Source organism: Mirounga angustirostris, unplaced genomic scaffold, assembly GCF_029215605.1.
Source record: "Mirounga angustirostris isolate CCGP_5_RB_7025 unplaced genomic scaffold, mMirAng1.0.hap1 SCAF_3, whole genome shotgun sequence".
NCBI classification, from domain to species: domain Eukaryota; kingdom Metazoa; phylum Chordata; class Mammalia; order Carnivora; family Phocidae; genus Mirounga; species Mirounga angustirostris.
This window is the reverse complement of record NW_026991711.1, coordinates 149,402,075-149,420,009: the sequence shown is the minus strand read 5'-3', so window position 1 is coordinate 149,420,009 and position 17,935 is coordinate 149,402,075. Positions and strand designations below refer to the sequence as shown.

Sequence of the window (17,935 nt, the reverse complement as noted above, 5' to 3'; positions counted from 1 at the left end):
TGCAAAACAAGTCTTCTTAGGGTATGTGTTTGTGAAAAAGCATAAAAGACTTCACTTCAATAGTGTTGTCCTGGGGATCTAAAGAAATGATGTGAGAGATTTAACCTAAGGTGTTTATTACCATTTTTAGAGGAAAGTCCTAACATATATAGGAAAAGGCCCTTCCTAACAGAGCAATGGTCAGCAGTGTTATGTACTGAGTGAAGTAGTTTTGATAAGAAGACAAATGCTTTTGGAAACAATGCCTTTTGTCCACACTCCCTGGAATATGGTAATCCCATGCCTATGATGGCTGATAAAGCCCTTCTGTAAAGAAAGCTAAGAGTTGGCTTTGTTAAATATCCATATATAATTTTACTTAAAATTACAAATCTTGTCACTGGGACCAATTAAAGCAAACCAAGGCATTCCCTCTCTGCTGCAGGGGAGAGAGATTACTTCTTAAGCACTTGTCATGTCCCAGAATGTGATAGGTGATTATGTATGTATTTAAGAGACATTGTATCATGCTGAAGAAACCCAGGGAAGGGGACGCCTGGCTGGCTCAGTTGGTTAAGAGTCTGCCTTCAGCTCAGGTCATGATCTCGGGGTCCTGGGATTGAGCTCCGCATCAGGCTCCCTGCTCAGCGGGAAGCCAGCTTCTCCCTCTCCCTGCTTGTGCTCTCTCTCTCTTAAATAAATAAAATCTTAAAAAAAAAAAGAAAGAAAGAAACCCAGGGAGAGTTTACAGGTTAAATTTCTGCTTAGATTCCCAGTTACTATATATGACAGCTAGTATCCAAAACCAGAGATGCAAAAAGCTGTGCTCTCTGCCCTGCATCTTACTTTCTACCGTTTTCCTGTCTTTCTTTTTTTTCCCAATTCAAGTCCCTAGTTTTTTTTTTTTTTTTTTTTTTTTTTTTTTAATTGTTGTTATCTGCTGCCAAAAGCTAGGTGGACTGACTCTTGCCCCAGAAGGGCACATGTGAGTTTTCCAGCCATAGCCTCTATCAAGATGGCTGTTGGACTTTTATCTTTCACTGACTTTTGTCATCACCTTCTTTTATTTCCCCCTGAGATTTCCAGGGTTATTACTGCTCAGAAAGACTTCTGGTGGGGAAACACTCCTTACTAGGAAGACAAACACATGTAGTACTACCACCCAAGTTGCAATTTGAGAAACTGGCCCCAACAATGCATGAGATTCATTTGAAGTGACCAAGTCAGACCTCAGAATGTTGTGGATCTTTTCTTTTCCTCCAAAAAAAGAAAAAAAAAATAAAAGATCAACTTTGAGATACCTAGGGAACCATTCCATATGATGAATCAGTTTTATTTTAGGTTATCTTAACTTTTATTAAAAAAAAAAAAACATTAATTCTCTATAGTGATTTTTTTCTCTTTATTAGGAAAAAATCCTAGTTTAGTGGACAGATTTTATACTTGAGTTTTCGGGAAATCATCTCTTGTTTCTTCAGGGATTTTGCATTTTCATGAAAATACATTGTCTTAAGATGCAGTGAGAGAGGGGGCAGTCAGGTTAAGAAAATGTTTTACTATTGTTGTTAAGCCCTCCTACACCATGTCAAGCGTGACAGGGCATTTTTTTCTTTAACACATCCTGGTCCAGTGAAGGCTGAGATTCAGAAAAAGTGCTTGACACAACAATTTAGCAGGAAAGAAAGCTATTTTAAAAGTCTTTTGGGAACATGTTTGTGAAACAGGAAAAAACATACAATTGAGTTGATAATAGCACCCCGTAAAGGTTAGACTCACTGAAATGGATTTGCCATCTTTTTTCACAGGGAACGCGTTCTTCTTAAGCAGCAGTTCTCACTTAAGCAAGGCTTAATTCAGCAAGGAGCTTCTTCCTGTGCAACTGCTTTTGCATTGGAAAACCTATTTTTAAATTGCAACCCAGACTTAGTCACAGGAGTAAATAATTAAAAATAAGCCGTGCTTGGTATGTGCAAAATTACAGCAGTTTATAGAGTGCATCATGGGACTCTGTGCCTAGCAAAGGTCCAAATGACATAGCCAGGTTTTCACTCATTAATTCCCCAAAGAATCTCAATTTCCTCGCAGGCCTGCACCTTTACCTTCATTCACACAATCCTTGCTCATTCTGGACCTATGCCTTTGTTTTTCTAGCTCCTTGTCCCTAGACACTCTACCTCTGTCCTCTATCAACACACATTCTTACGCTGAATTCCTTCAACACTAATGTTTTGAAATGTGCTCTCATTCCATTCATATGCACATCGCAGAATGCACTGTTTACTCCTTTCCTATTATGACAGTTCTTCTGGATGAAACTTCACCGTTTACTATTCTATTATATGATGATGGGTGTGAACTTTCCATTTCAAAGCCCTCCCTTAACGGATTTCCAGAAGCATTTAGACAAACTCCCAGACACTTTCTTCTTCAAAATGTCTGATCTATACTCAGATATTTTCCTACCACCCCTTTTCCTCTGCTGTACCCCCTATATTAGTGATTGGACCTTATTCAGATACTCATGGTAGAATTTGGGGGACTCTGTTTAGGTTTCTTATACTCCCTAAATTCTCCTATTCTCACAGATTAAATATTTTTAATATCTCTGTTAAATATTCCTTTCTGTCCCCATTATTCTTCTTCTTAATTCTAGCCTTCATGATTATTTTCTTGCTTCACTTACTTAAAAGTCACTACAGTATTCTAATTTGTCTCTCTACAACTACCCTTGTTGCCATCTTTGAATTAATCCTCCTGCTTTCTTTCTTTTTTTTAAGATTTTATTTATTTATTTGACAGAGAGACACAGAGAGAGAGAGAACACAAGCAGGGGGAGTGGAAGAAGGAGAAGCAGGCTCCCTGCTGAGCAAGGAGCCCGATGTGGGACTTGATCCCAGGACCCTGAGATCATGACCTGAGCTGAAGGCAGACTCTTAACCAACTGAGCCACCCAGGCACCCAATCCTCCTGCTTTCTAAAACGAAAACTTGTCATAGTGCTCTACTACTACTACTACTATTATTATTTGTAGTGGAGTTAGCAAATCTTTGGGATACATGTTATTCCTTAGGATGGTGCCCATGGCAGACATCACTGATGGATCAGCGCCTCTCACTGAGTCCAGACTCAAGCTCATCGCTGCTAATCACAGTCCTGCTAATCACAGCCACAGCACGTCAGAGCAGGCATTCTAGATGAAAATCTCTAGTCTGGAGCATTAAACAAAAACTCCTCAATATGACAGAAAATACTGTCTCTAATTTGCCACTCTGTTTCCCTGGAAAGCCTCATCTCTTACGTACCTACGTCTTTCAAGTACCTGGCACTTCAAATTACTGATTTTTTAAAACTACACTGAAGTGTCATATTCTCTATGTCTCTCTCGCTCTCTCCACATGTGTGTGCGTGCACACACACACACACTCACACATAAACCACTCCCATGTAAAATGCATCATTCCCTCTGATTAAACACTAAAAAATATTTATTGACTACCTATAACACTTCATTATCCATATTTGTACATGCCTTTCTTCACTTACAAAGTTTTAACCAATTCTAAGAGCAAAACTGTATCATTTCTGGATCCTCAGCACTTAACATTGCTTTTGGAATATATTGGGTTCTAAATAAATGTTTGAATGAATGAATAAATAAATGAATATATTAAAAAATACGAAGATGAAACTATGTTTAATGGTTGTAAGATATAGAGATCCTGAAAAGGAACAAATTTCAGGATTACCAGGGTGCCCGGGTGGCTCAGTTGGTTAAGTGTCTGCCTTGGGCTCAGGTCATAATCACAGGGTCCTGGAATAGAGCCCCCCTGTCGGGCTCCCTGCTCAGTGGGGAGTCGGCTTCTCCCTTTCTTTCTGCCCCTCCCCCGCCTCCTGCACGCAGACACACTCTCTCTCAAATAAACAAAATCTTTAAAAAATTTTTTCAGTATTATCAACACTGTTTGCTTCTTTACAAAAATAATGGGAAAATGTGGTTAATTTTAAATAAAGTGTGCATTTACCTGAGACACACCCATTGAGCTTTCTCTTTCCTCCCTACCTCTACCTTCTCCTTTCATTCCTCCCTCTCTCTTTTCCATCCTTCTTTCACTTTTCTTTTACCTAGTAATAACTTCATAGAAGGGAAATAGTTGGGATGTAAGCTTTTTAACTTGGGTTAATTTCTAAGAATGTACTAAAGTTCCTTAATTTTTCTTGCTAATACTCCCATTTGTTGTTTCTTTGTTATTGTTTATAATAATACAATTTAAATATGTCACAAGTGGAATACAAATATCTACAATTTTTTTTGTACATAAATTGTCAGTTTTCCACCCCTGTAAGAAAAATAAAATAAGACTGTAGAAATGTAAAGAAAAGAAATTACTGACAGGAGAAAAGAGATAACAATTTTAAATTCTTTAAACCTAAGGAATATTTTCTAAGTTTATCACAATAGCTTTTGCCTCAATTATGTATAATGGTTATTTTTTATAAACTAAAATTTTTATCTCAAAGGAAATATAATATTTTTGTGTATGAGCTGAAAAGCAAATTTCAAGGAGAATGTACTTTTCCTTACAAATAAAACAGTTCTAAACATGTAAAATAGAGTTGATGCATCAAATCGAAGGAACAATTCAGAGTTTACATCCATGGGATACACTGTAAATTAGGCAGGTTTTTGTTCATTGTGTTTTGTTTTACAGTGTGAATATTATCTCTTGACAAAGGAGAGCGAGGAAACTAGATGTTCTGCTCAGCACAAATCTTCCCTTATATACACATACCTTTTTTCTTGCATTTACTTTTTAAAAAACAGCTTTATTAACTTACAAATCACATGCTAGATAATCCGCTGATTTAGTGTATAGTTCAATGATTTTAGTATACTCACAGGATTGTGCAACTATCATCACAATTTAATTTTAGAACATTTTTATCACCCTAGAAAGGATTCCTGTACTCATTAGCAATCAGTCCCCATCATCACTCTCCCTCAGCCCCATGAAACCACTAATCTGGTCTCTGCCTCTGTAAATTTGCCTATGCTGGACATTTCATATAAATAGAATCATACAATATGTGTCTTTTGTGATTGGCTTTGTTTACTTAGTGTAATGTCTACAAGGTTTATCCACATTGTATTACTACTCCTTTCTTTTTATTGCCAAATAATATTCTATAGTATGGATATATCACATTTTTTGATGGATATTTGAGTTGTTACCACTTTTCAGCTATTAAAAATAATACTGCTATGAATATTCATGTACAAGTTTTTTTTGGACATATGTTTTCATTTCTGTCAGATATATATATATATATATATATATATATATATATATGGTAATTCTATGTTTAACATTTTGAAGAACTGTTAAACTATTTTCCAAAGTGGCTACATCATTTTACAATCCCACCAACAATGTAAAAGTTACAATTTCTCCACATCTTTCCTATACTTATAATTGTCACCTTTTTATCATAGCTACCCTAGTGGGTATGAAATGGTATCATTGTGGTTTTGAATTGCACTTCCCTATAACTGATGATGTTGAACGTGTTTTTTCACATACTTGTTGGTCATTTGTATGTCTTATGTAGAGAAATGTCCATTCAGATCCTTTGCCATTTTTTAATTGGGTTGTTCATCTTTTTATTATTGAATAATAAAAGTTATTTGTATATTCTAGACATTAGTCCTTTATCAAATATGTGACTTTTAAGATTTATTTATTTATTTATTAGAGAGAGAGAGCATGAGAGGGGGGAAAGGCAGAGGGAGAAGCAGACTCCCCGTCGAGCGAGGAGCCTGATGTGGGACTCGATCCCGGGACTCCAGGATCATGACCTGAGCTGAAGGCAGTCACTTAACCAACTGAGCCACCCAGGCGCCCAAAATATGTGACTTTTAAATATTTTCTCCTAATCTGTGATTTGCCTCTTCATTTTTTTGATGGTATCATTTATATCACAAAAGTTTCTAATATTGATGTAGTCCAACATCTATTTCTTTGTTACTTGTGTTTTGGTATCATATCTAAAAACACATTGCATAACCCAAGGTCACAAAAATTTATTCATACATTTTCATGTAAGAGTTGCATTTATTTTTTATTCTTAATAAGGATTTTATTTATTTATTTGTCAGAGAGTGAGTGAGAGCACAAGCAGGGGGAGTGGCAGGCTGAGGGAGAAGCAGGCTCCTTGCTGAGCTAGGAGCCTGATGCGGGACTCGATCCCAGGACCCTGGGATCAGGACCTGAGCTGAAGTCAGACCTTAACTGACTGAGCCACCCAGGTGTCCCATTATTTTTTGAGCAAGCTATAAATATCTTGCTATAGGCACATACTAGTTGTGGACTATCCAAGAACATATACTTCCAAGTCTATTTCAGATTTAAAAAAAAAAATTGGTGAAAAGGAAAATAATCTGTAGATATTTAGATTACAAAATGGAGAAGAGCTTTAAGTCATCTTATTTTACAGGTCAGGAAACTAAGGCCTAGCAAAGTCACTAACCTGAAAACATTCAGGCTCTGTAAGCTAGGCAAAATGCAAAATGGAACCTTCTTATTAATCATTCCACTCCACCAGCATTTCTAAAAATGTTAGAAATGTTTTGGTTGCAAATATTTGGAGACAAAATTCCAAATCAATCCTGTTTAGGCATAAAATATAACTTACTGGCTACATTGGTGAGGAAGTCCATTATTATAGCTTATTTTGGATGTGGCGAGATTCAAAGGCTCTAATAATGTCATCGGATTCTCCACCAATCTCCACCTAGCTCTCAGCTGATTGACTTCATATTTAAAAATTTTTTTTTTCCATACGGTAAGCAGGATGCATTAGGATATACCTTCTCCTACTTGCTTTGCAACCCCCCGAAAGAGAAAACCTTCCCTGATAACACTAATAGAGAAGTCCTAGGGAGAACACTAATGATGTAGCTTGACCATGTTTCTATGCCTAAACAAATCAAAATCAGAAGATTATGCTAATCTGACCAGATTTTAGTGACTTCCTACCTCTGTAGGAGGACAGACTCACTTGAACCAGAGGGGACAGATTCTCTGCTGGAAAGAAGGGTTCATTTTATCAGGGAAAAAGGGAAATTGCACTGGATCGACAGTATCATCAGCTTCCCAAATGCTGAGATATGCTAGGAGGTACTGTATAAATTTGATTTTTTTAGAAAAATTGAAAGCCCCAAATAACAGAAATACAGTATTGATGATGAGCTATTATGTTAAATTAAAATTCCAGGGGAATTATATGTTTTCTGATTTTATTGCCTTTGGAGAAAACATGTTTTCACATAGAATTTGACTCTTGACTTTGTGAAAGGGAAATAGGTGTAAAGCTCTTAGTCCAAAGAGCTGGAAAGATATGTTTTGTTTCTATGCTCGTTGAGCAAGCAATTCTTTCCATATTAGATCTCTGGACGGAGAGTGTTTCCATCAAGTACAAAGCATTTTTTTTCAGTCTCCCTCCCATCTTTTACTAATTGGGCTGAGATTTGGCCACTTGCCTCTTTCAAATAAAAAGAAGGTGACCAAAATCACCGGAAAATGGCTAATCATGCCCACAATGGGAAAATTATTCCCATGAGTACATACTTCAGAGTGTAAAATGAAGTCCCAAATTTAATCACAATTTTATCTGTCTTTAATGGCTATACAGCTATTCAACCTGGAATGTTCATTAGATAAGCAAGTAAGCAGAGAGTCAATATTTTTTTTTGGTACCAATACAGTATCAGTAAAGGCTATTATAGTCAACCTAAAATTAAACTCAAATTTGGGAGAGTTTATATCTTGTTTTTAATTGGATTAGCATGTTATATTCTTTAAGATGTGACTATCTGATTACAATGTATACAAACAATTTGCTAGAGCTTTAGTTTATATAAGTTCAATATTAGGAAATATGCAATTATGTTAATTAAATGGACATCTGATTTGGGAATATACTTGTTACCATTCACTTTATTTGATATTTTCATAACTGGCTTAAATGACAGAATAAAAACCAAACACATTATTTCTAAAGAAGATAAACTCACAATGCATATGACCACCCCTTGAAATATAGGGTAAATTTTCATTTATAATGCTGTAGAAATTGTGGCAAATAATTTAAAATCATGTATAATCTTGTTTATGTTTCTAAAAATTTTAATGTGATATAATAAAAATAACAGTAATAACAATAATAGCTAACTTTACTGAGTTCTAAAAAGTCTATGTACATTATCTCATTTTATTTTCACAATAGCCTTTTAGTGTAGGAGCTATTTTGCAAATGAGAAAGCTATTCTTACGGAAGTTGTTTAACTTGGAAGTATGAGGTTGAGTTGGGTTTTCAAATCAGAATTTGTAACCAGTACAACTCCTGCCTCTACTTATCACAGATGTCCCTCTATTGGGCTAATTATTAAATATCAGGTGGATGTTACTTTATTCATTTTATAATCTCCCTAGAAAAGGGAAAATTGTATCATTGTTCAGTAGGGCAATATTTATAATATTTATTTTCTTAGCACGTGGAATTTATAGTTAAACTCTGATGTCTCTTCAAAATAAAATACTTTCTGGAGGCTTTTATTGACTTTTTAAAATTGGCTATTAGAGTGCTTTTATATACTAGGTCATTCATAAGATTTTGATGAATTAAATGTAATAATCTTTCTTGCTATTTCATTGATTACCTTGTTGAGTTTATGCATTGTTGAATCATTCCTTAACATGTCCTGTAATTTCTGAGCTGTATAACTTAAAATTTTTTTACCTATGTAATTTCTTGTTAAATGCAAAAGAGATAAAAACCCAATGTATCCCAAATTCATAAATTGTTGGCTTCCAGTCCCAGGAGCATTTAGGCTTATTGATGACAATAAGTATACTTTGGCTTAGATGAATTAATCAGATCCCATTCTGAAGATGTCTGGCAAGGGGGCTTATGAAGAAATATGTTTGCTTTTCTAATTTCATTTTTCTGCAGTGGAGAAGAGAGAACTAGACTTACCCCAAACAGCTTTTCAAAAGTAAGAACAGCTCTAAAAAGAGGCAGTATATGAAGAGGTAAAATCAAGATGTGATTTCTTTTGATCTAGATACATTTTCCCTGAATTCTCATGTAGCAAAAGAAAAAATCATGGGTCTACGTTCCACTGTCTTAGATTCAAACTCAAACTCCTTTGGGCAATTAGAAGGAAGAAACCTAGGGAAAGTCTTCCTGAACCAGAAAAAACTGTGTCAGAGAGGCTTGGTTTCAAGGATATTTTGGATTTGAGTTAGTTTGAACAAAACTGTTAATCCTGCCTTTTACATAAATTTTGAACACTTACCCAAGGCTTAAATAATCTTATTCTACTCTTTCATTTTACAAATGAGATACCTGGGAAGGTATGTAACTTGCTCAAGCTCATTGAATGACAACATATTGACTGAGCACCAGGACTAACTTCCTATCTTAAATGTTGGTGAAATCATCCCTCTTTAGAACCTTATGAATGAGTCCTATGGACTCGGTTTAAAAGTAATGAACTAAACCACTAAAATAAGATTACTGTTCTCTAACTTGATAAATATTTTTGTTGAGGAATCTTAACTTATATTCACTTCTATCTCCCTACACAATTAGGTGAAAGTAGATGCTCAATAAATAGGGTAAGATGACTAATTGAGTTTCCAGAAGTATTTCTTAAATTAAAATGCATGTGGTTTTTATCTTAGTACCTTACCAGAATGGCAAGTCTGAGTTGTGAAACTTACTAATGTAAGTTTAAAAAAAGTAAAATATCCTGACTTTACTAAGAAACCGAATCAAAAGAAGAAATTGCGTGAGAAAAAATAAAAATGTGTTTGATAAATGAAAGTGAAATGAAATGTGAAAATTGGATGGTTAAGCAAAATAACTGAATAAGCAAAACAGAAATGTATCCTGCACCACTTTCTAAGTCCTAATTACCCCAAAAAATGGCTCAATTCTCTGAGTCAGTATAGTTTGGGCAAAGGGCTTCAGATTTAGAGTTGGAGAATCCGAGTTCTTAGCTTAGGGTCAGCCTAAGCATCTGTATGCCCTTGGCCAAGTCACTAAGATAGGTATGAGACATGAGATATGAGATTAACATTGCCATAACTAATTAAAATTATAGAACAATAAAGATAATAGCAATAGCTAATGCTTATTGGGTGTTTATTATAAGTTCTTTATATCTATCATGTAATTTAACACTTAAAAGAACCGGACAAGATTAATTATGATAAAAATTCTAAGTGACATTGATCAAGCCACTATTTGTGTACTCCTTCCCTTGTCAGGAAATAGTGAGTTTAAGTGTTGTAAGAACTGGAGTTTGAAGCTATGCCTCTCTGACTCCAGCACATATCTTTCAATAAGTCTGCAATATAGAAAAGGGAGCTAAAGATTAAGTGTGCATTTTTCTAGTTGGGTAAGCCAAGCAGAAAAGAGTTGAAATGATTTTCTTAAGATCACCTAACAATTTAGGAACATCTGGAAGAAATTCAGCTAATGTGATTGCCTTGCACTATGATAAATGTGTTCTAAAGTTAGGAGGAATGACTGGCCAGTTGTGAAGCCAAAAGTTACCACTTATACTTGATGGGAAAATGTAATTTTTGATCAGGTGAAGATTTGCAGTTAATTTTCTATTACGGCTGTAACAAACTGCCACAAATGTAGTAGCTTCAAAAAAAACCACACATTTATTGTGTCACAGCTCTACGGGTCAGGAGTCCTGTGGGCTTGGCTAGTTTCTCAAGTCTTACAAGGCCAAAGTCAAGGAATTCTGTCCTGGAGGCTCTGGGAGAGATCTACTTCCTGATTCATTCAGGTTGTTGGCAGAATTCAATTCCTTGAGATTGTAGAGCTGGGGTCCCCACTTTCTTGCTGGCTATTAATTTCAGAGCCACCTTTATCTCCTAGAGGCTTCTTTCCAGTCCTTGTACGTGGGCTCCCTCATAAAGCTGTCAGCTGTGCATATCTCTTCTGCTTCCTTTTCTTCTGTTGCATCTCTGTGGCTGACTATTCAACCTTCCTCTTCTACTTTGAAGGGCTCAAATGATCAGTTTAGCCTACCAGAATACTTCACGGTAACCTAGGATACTGTTCCTATTTTAAGGTCTATAATCTTGAAATGACAGATTCTGGGGGTTAGGGCATGGAAATACTTGGGGGATTATTATTCCACCTACCACAGAATTCTTTTATCTGTACCACTGGTTCTCAACTTTAGCTGTATACTAGAATCACCTTAGAAACTTGGAAAAAATGCTTATCCCTAGGCCCCAAATGATAAACTGAATCCAAATTTCCTAGAGTAGAATCCAGTCAATGATTTTTTTTTTTTAAGGTGTCAGAAATTATAATGTGCTTCATAGGGCTAAGAGCACCCTCAAACACCAGTCTCTTCAACTTAATTAAATTCATTTTGTAAGTCATCCATTCAAAACACACCTTCTATTTATTCTCTTTTTTTTTTTAAAGATTTTATTTATTTATTCATAAGAGACAGAGAGACAGAGAGAGAGGCAGGCTCCCCGCTGAGCAGGGAGCCCGATGCGGGACTCGATCCCAGGACCCTGAGATCATGACCTGAGCCGAAGGCAGACGCTTAACCATCTGAGCCACCCAGGTGCCCTCTATTTATTCTCTTTATGCCTAGGGTTTGGAGTTATAGAGGTAGATACCATGCATGTCCTATTTTTATTGTGCTCACAATCTAGTGGCATAACAGACACACACAAAAATAATTACAACATTACAGGATATATTTTAAAATAGATATTTGGATAATTTGCTCTGGGAGTTCTGAGACATTTCTTGTGCCTGGGAACACGGTAGAATATTTTGCTTGATTTATACTTGATAGTCATTATTATTTATCTATTTTTTTTGAAGTAAGCTCCACTTCCAACGTGGGGCTTGAACTTACTTTTTTTTTTTTTTTTAAAGATTTTATTTATTTGACAGAGAGATAGAGAGAGAGCACAAGTAGGCAGAGAGGCAGGCAGAGGGAGAGGGAGAAACAGGCTCTCTGCTGAGCAGGGAGCCCGATGCGGGGCTCGATCAGAGGGATCAGGACCCAGGCTGAAGGCAGCCGCTTAACAGACTGAGCCACCCAGGCGCCCCATGGGGCTTGAACTTATGACTTCGAGATCAAGAATCACAGGCTCCTCCGACTGAGCCAGCCAGGTTCCCCCTTAGTTGTTATTTTTAAAATAGTCTGGCAAGGGGCACTGGCTGGCTCAGTCAGTTAAGCAACCAGCTCCTGATTTCACATCCAGGTCCTGGGATCTAGCCCTGTGTTCAGGCTCTGCACTCAGCCGGGAGTCTGCTTAAGGATTCTCTCTCTCCCTCTCCCTCTGCCCCTCCCCACCTCTCTCAAATAAATAAATAAATCTTTAAAAGTATAAAATAAAATAGTCTGGCAGTACCTAGAGACAGAGGAAGTGTGTCCAGGTTTCAGCATGGTCCAGTTAGGCTGTTGTATTTATGTCGTGTTTCACAAAATTTAATAGGCCAAGAATTTCCTTGAAGTCAGATTCCCAGTTCTTCTCCCAAAGATTATGATTCAGAGGGTCTGTGGTGGAGCCTAGACATTCTAACATGTTCAGCAAGTTCTAGTAGTGATTCCAAAGCCAGTGATCCATGAACCCACAATTTGAGGAACACTGGTTTATGCCACATCAGAGATTTGGTACCTGTTCATTCAATAGTCTAAAAAATTATGGAAGCCCCAAATGATGTTATTTAAAAAAAAAAAAACTTATATTTGAGTTTCTTACATCAGTAACAGATATTTAGGAAGAAGAGGTCCTTATATTTTAATTTTTTTTACTGCTTCATGTATTAAAAGTGTTAAGGACATTCCAGGCCAGTATGGGGGTAGGGAGTTAAAACCTTAACGTGGTATGTATTTTTTTTTTAAGATTTTATTTATTTATTTGAGAGAGAACGAGTGGGGAGGTGAGGGGCAGAGGGAGAGGGAGAAGCAGACTCCCCGCTGGGCAGAAAGCCCAATGTGGGGCTGAATCCCAGGACCCTGGGCTCATAACCTGAGCCGAAAGCAGACACCCAACTGACTGAACCACCTAGGCACCCCACCTGGCATGTATTTCTTAAAGATTTTATTGGAAGTAAAGACAGTAATTTGCAAGAATAATTCTAGCAGAAAGACTTAGGATTTTGACAAAAAAAAAAAAAAGCAGTGAGGAGAAAATAAGAGGTAACTGGGATCTTGTACTTTGACATTTTTACTCAGTGGCACAATCTCTTCTATACAGTGTAGAATGACAGAAAGAAGTTTCCATTTGCCATCCAAGTGTGAAAAACTGGGTTTGGAGAAGAGTGCTTATTCCCTATTTTGATTGAGAAATGTAGCGTGAGACAAACCATAAGAGACTCTTAATCATAGGAAACAAACTGAGGGTTGTTGGAGGGGATGGGGTCACTGGGTGATACATTATATGTTAATTAACTGAATTCAAATTACAAAAAAAGAAATGTAGCATGTTGAATTTGCCACAAGGGAAAGGCATGTACTAAATAGAAAATCCTCACTTTGCTCATACAAAGGTTCAGGACACTTCATGGTAAATGAGGTATGTATAGGAAATGCTTCTGTTAGCCCACTTTATAGTGACTGGATAAGTAAGGGGAGAAGAGAATATGGCACAGGGCCCATAGAAATCCAAGATATTTTGGAAATGGAGGAGTAGAAGTTAAAAGTTTTTTTTTTTTTTTCTTAATCTTGGCACAAACATATACTTTTAGTATCAGGGTTCGGTAACTCAACTAAAACTAAGAACTGTTATAAAAAAAACACATTAATGAAAAGTGTGTATAGGAATAATAAAATTTTGAGAAAATAAGAAGCAAGTTTGCAAGGCACTGCTATGCATTTACAGGATTTAGGTTTTTGTGTTCTGATTACTTAGTATTGATTAGGTCACACTGATTTATAATTTTTTAATGCAGAATAAATCATGCTTTTACACTGAAGAAAGCAAAAAAGATTGGTTAAAAGTTTTGGACTTGGAAATGTAGCTCTATGAAAAGTGTTTTGTGGTAGAGATCAATGGTAATTTTAGGAAATGAAACCAGAATGAGATTACATAAAGACCTAAGTGACTAGGAAGCTATATTTCCAAAGTTCTTTGAGGTTTTACAACATTCTTCATCTTCAAAGTTCTTTCTGTGATGAAATAAATCATTTTTACTTTATGTTGGTGATTCTTTGGACAAGAAGAATGAAGACTATTTAGAAATAGACTACTTTTTTTATTCCATGTGTACAGTAAAGAAAGTTATTTTGTTTCTAGTAGTAGAACCAAATCTTCCACTTTGTATAATTTTGAAAAGTGAAAATAAAACAGTACTGATAGGATCCATGAGGCTAGCAGTTAGAGAAAATGTCAGTAACTACTCTTAGTACCATTATGGTTACAAACTCACTTAAGAGTTTAAATTAGAGCTTTCTTAGTTTTGAATAAGCCCTTTTCCTACTAAACAAACCTGACACTCGGAAAAACCCACTGGCAGATTTAGTCATTTAACTTGACCCTTCATTGCATATTTTATCTCTCTTTAGAATTATGGAAACTACTGTATCTCACAAGGCACCATGCAACTCATTTGTGAGTAAATAATTTAACAAGATCTGAAACAGATTTACAAATGATTTGCCTAACAGCTTTAGTCAGTTAATATCAAATGTATTTTAGCAAAGATAAATTTGGAATAAGCTAAATATAGAAAAGAGAACCACTTGCTGAATGAACATATTAGAGGGAGCATGCAAAGAACCACTGAGCTAAACTGAGGAATACACTTAAACCTACCTCTGATAACAATCATGCCATTACATCTACCAAATCAGTCTAAAGTGACCTTCAGATATGTCTTCAGTGGTGTTATCTACATGCCCAGTCATGAGCCCTCCATTATTGAACTTGAGAACATTCAGTGAAAGTGGCGATTCCTACCTACCTACCACTCACCACCATGTCTGCTGGCAAGAAAATTTGATAGGTCCTTTTCCAGGTGGATGACTCAAATGATTTAGATCACCACCTGAAATGGTCATTGTTAGACTTCATGGAGAGTACAGGTGTCCACCACGTGTTTGAAAAACTGCCACCCAAACTTGCTGCTGCATCCTTGATAAAACCAGGGCTATAGACCCGCCCCTTGATTGGGAGTGCTACAAGTTTACACAGTGCAAAAAACAACCTTGTTACTAGTAACACATTTTCCAGATCACTAAGGAATAGGGTAAAGAAGGAAGTTATAAAAGTGGAATTATTTGCATTGGTAAATATTTCGTGAAATGGATAAAGTCTTCTTAAATTACAATTGCCAGGATAATCTAGTAAACACTAAAAGGTATTTCACTAACATACTTTTTGGAACTCTGATTTTAAAGCCTCTGATTAGATAAGCAACACAAATAACTGCTAGTGTTGGGTGAAATGTTTTTCAAATATACTGGGTTTGGTAAAACTCCAGACATGTTTTTGAAGGACTTTTCCCTTCAGTTTTTGAGCCCAGGTACATATTAGTTTAATCCTGACTCATGTGTAAATCATCAAAGCATTGTTTCATAAAAAAAACCTATCTGATTTCCAAATAGAATAATATTTCTTTACATTCTTATTTGTGTATTTATACAGAGAAATGTGAACTACCAATTCTTTAAGTTTGGCTTAACCTTTATAAAGACTTCCAAAGTCAGTAAACTATTGTTTATTCAATACCCAAACAACACAAAACTTGAAAAATAAATATTTTTCAGGACATTATTTTTTTAAGAAAGTAAAATTGCTGGTATAAGAACTTTTCTTTTCCAATTTTCATTGTCAGTATAGTAGATTCCAACACTATCAAGGCCTTCAAATAGAAGAAAGGGCAGTTATTTAATAGTTATGATTATTTTTTCTTGATTGTAAGTTTAAAATCCTAAAGTAGTTTATTGGTTTATTTTTTTCATTCATTTACTCATTCATTTATACAGCCAATGTAAGTTAACTGCCAGTCACCAAAGATACATGGATCAATCAGATATGGTTTCTGGCTTTGAGAATGGATATATGTAAGTAAGACTATTAACACACTCCAAGACGTTATTAAAGAAAGTCATTCAAAGGAAAATTAAACTGTAGTTTAAAATTTCAATATCTTAACTACTACTTGGATGAATGGAAATTAATTTAAGTTTCTCCAAATAATGGAAAACAACAAATATTTGTGAAAAAATTCAAGTACATTGTAAGCAAAAGAGATTTTTAAAGATTGGAATAGCTTAATAAAAATATTTTAATAGTGGTATTTTCTTTGAAAATTTCAATTTACCATGGAAATTTTGTTGGCTCATTGAAATAACATTAAATTATTACCTCAATCAATATTTCAGGTCATGGCCCTTGGATTTAAGAAATTCTTCAAGACAACATCCAATATGATCCAAGGGAAAATGTGATTTGAGTCTGGAGACAATTGTGTATGTAAGTATTGGAAAATTAGATTTTCTCATGGTAAAATGTAATAAAAACTAAAATATCAATGCATTAATTACTAAATTACAAAAACTCTGATTCATTGTTTTCATTCTGTTACATGTTTTTTAATATCTAAAATTAATACAATGCCTCCTGATTTTTTGGTTATATATTTTTTTAGGTCAACTAATAATAAAAACTCAGTATAGCTGATAGAAGAGAAAACATTATTTGGAAGATTGCTACAGTTAAAAAGAAAAGCTGTGTCTGGGTGAGTCATTGGTGAGGGCAAGCAATGATATAGATTCTATGTTCTAGAAATTGGTGTGCTCTCATTGCATGTGATAATAAAAATAATAAGCATAATATGTGGAAATGGCTTTTATAATTCTTTGGCCCTAATATTGGCACTATAATAAAAATCATGACAACTTTCTTAACAAAGTTAAATCTAAGTTCATAGTTTTCTGGCAAATATCTATTGATCAGATTTTTAAAATCTCCCTTGCCTTGAAAAATACTTCTTACACATTCAGTTAAATAAATACATTATGACTATACCATGATAATTTATATCTCATAAAAATACTGTCAGAGTAGGTTGCTCATGGGCCTTATAGTGAGTAAGCCAGTCCAGCAATGTTTGTCTCTAAGAATTAAGAAGTTAGGGACATTGTTTTAGAGGCCATTTTAATTAGCTCAGAATTGTATCTACCTTCAGAAATATTTAACAGAAATACTTTATGTGGTATTGTCCATTTCCTGTAACCTTATTTTAATAACAGATGACTTAGGGAATCTCTTATTTCCTAATTAAATGATGAATTTCTATTAAATTATAAGGCAATTTTTATGACATATGGTTGTTGACTCTCAAGAAATTGGCCCAGGAACAATTTTCCCCCTTAAATTATTGAAGAGTCAGAAAATTAAAAATGAGATTCATGTTTATAGGAAATAAAGGTTAGCTTTATAGGAAAATACACTATCAAAATTTGTGCTTGTATTTTCTTGTGAAGCTCTTTATTTTGATACTTTAATCATTTTATTCCAATTTTGGTAAAGGCAAAGAAAGCAAGATGTTTTCTTATTACTTAAAAAAATATATGTAAGAAGCTTTCCTGTTTGTAAGACTAACATGTATTTAGGCTCTTTAGTACTTTAAGCCATAACGCTCTTAAGATTTTTTTTTAAGATTTTATTTATTTATTTGAGAGAGAGAGAGAGAGAGAGAGCACAAGCAGGGGGAGGGGCAAAGGGAGAGGGAGAAGCAGACACCCGCTGAGAGGCTGGATCCCAGGACCCTGAGATCATGACCTGAGACCTGAGCCAAAGGCAGATGCTTAACTGACTGAACCACCCAACCATCCAATGTTCTTAACATTTGCAATATGTAAAACTATTAATCAAATCCTTAAAGCAAAATT

General features: G+C 35.3%; 1 protein-coding gene across 3 annotated transcripts in view; it reads left to right on the top strand.

Annotated features, from left to right (window-relative positions):
• The window catches only part of CALCRL (calcitonin receptor like receptor), a 99,236-nt gene that overhangs the window by 37,961 nt on the left and 43,340 nt on the right, over nt 1-17,935 (top strand). For all 3 annotated transcript variants that reach the window (XM_045868387.3, XM_054506104.2, XM_054506103.2), the window contains 2 exons: nt 16,424-16,514; nt 16,690-16,779. The gene's annotated coding sequence lies outside the window, so the exon portion shown is untranslated. The remainder of the gene's footprint in view (nt 1-16,423; nt 16,515-16,689; nt 16,780-17,935) is intronic.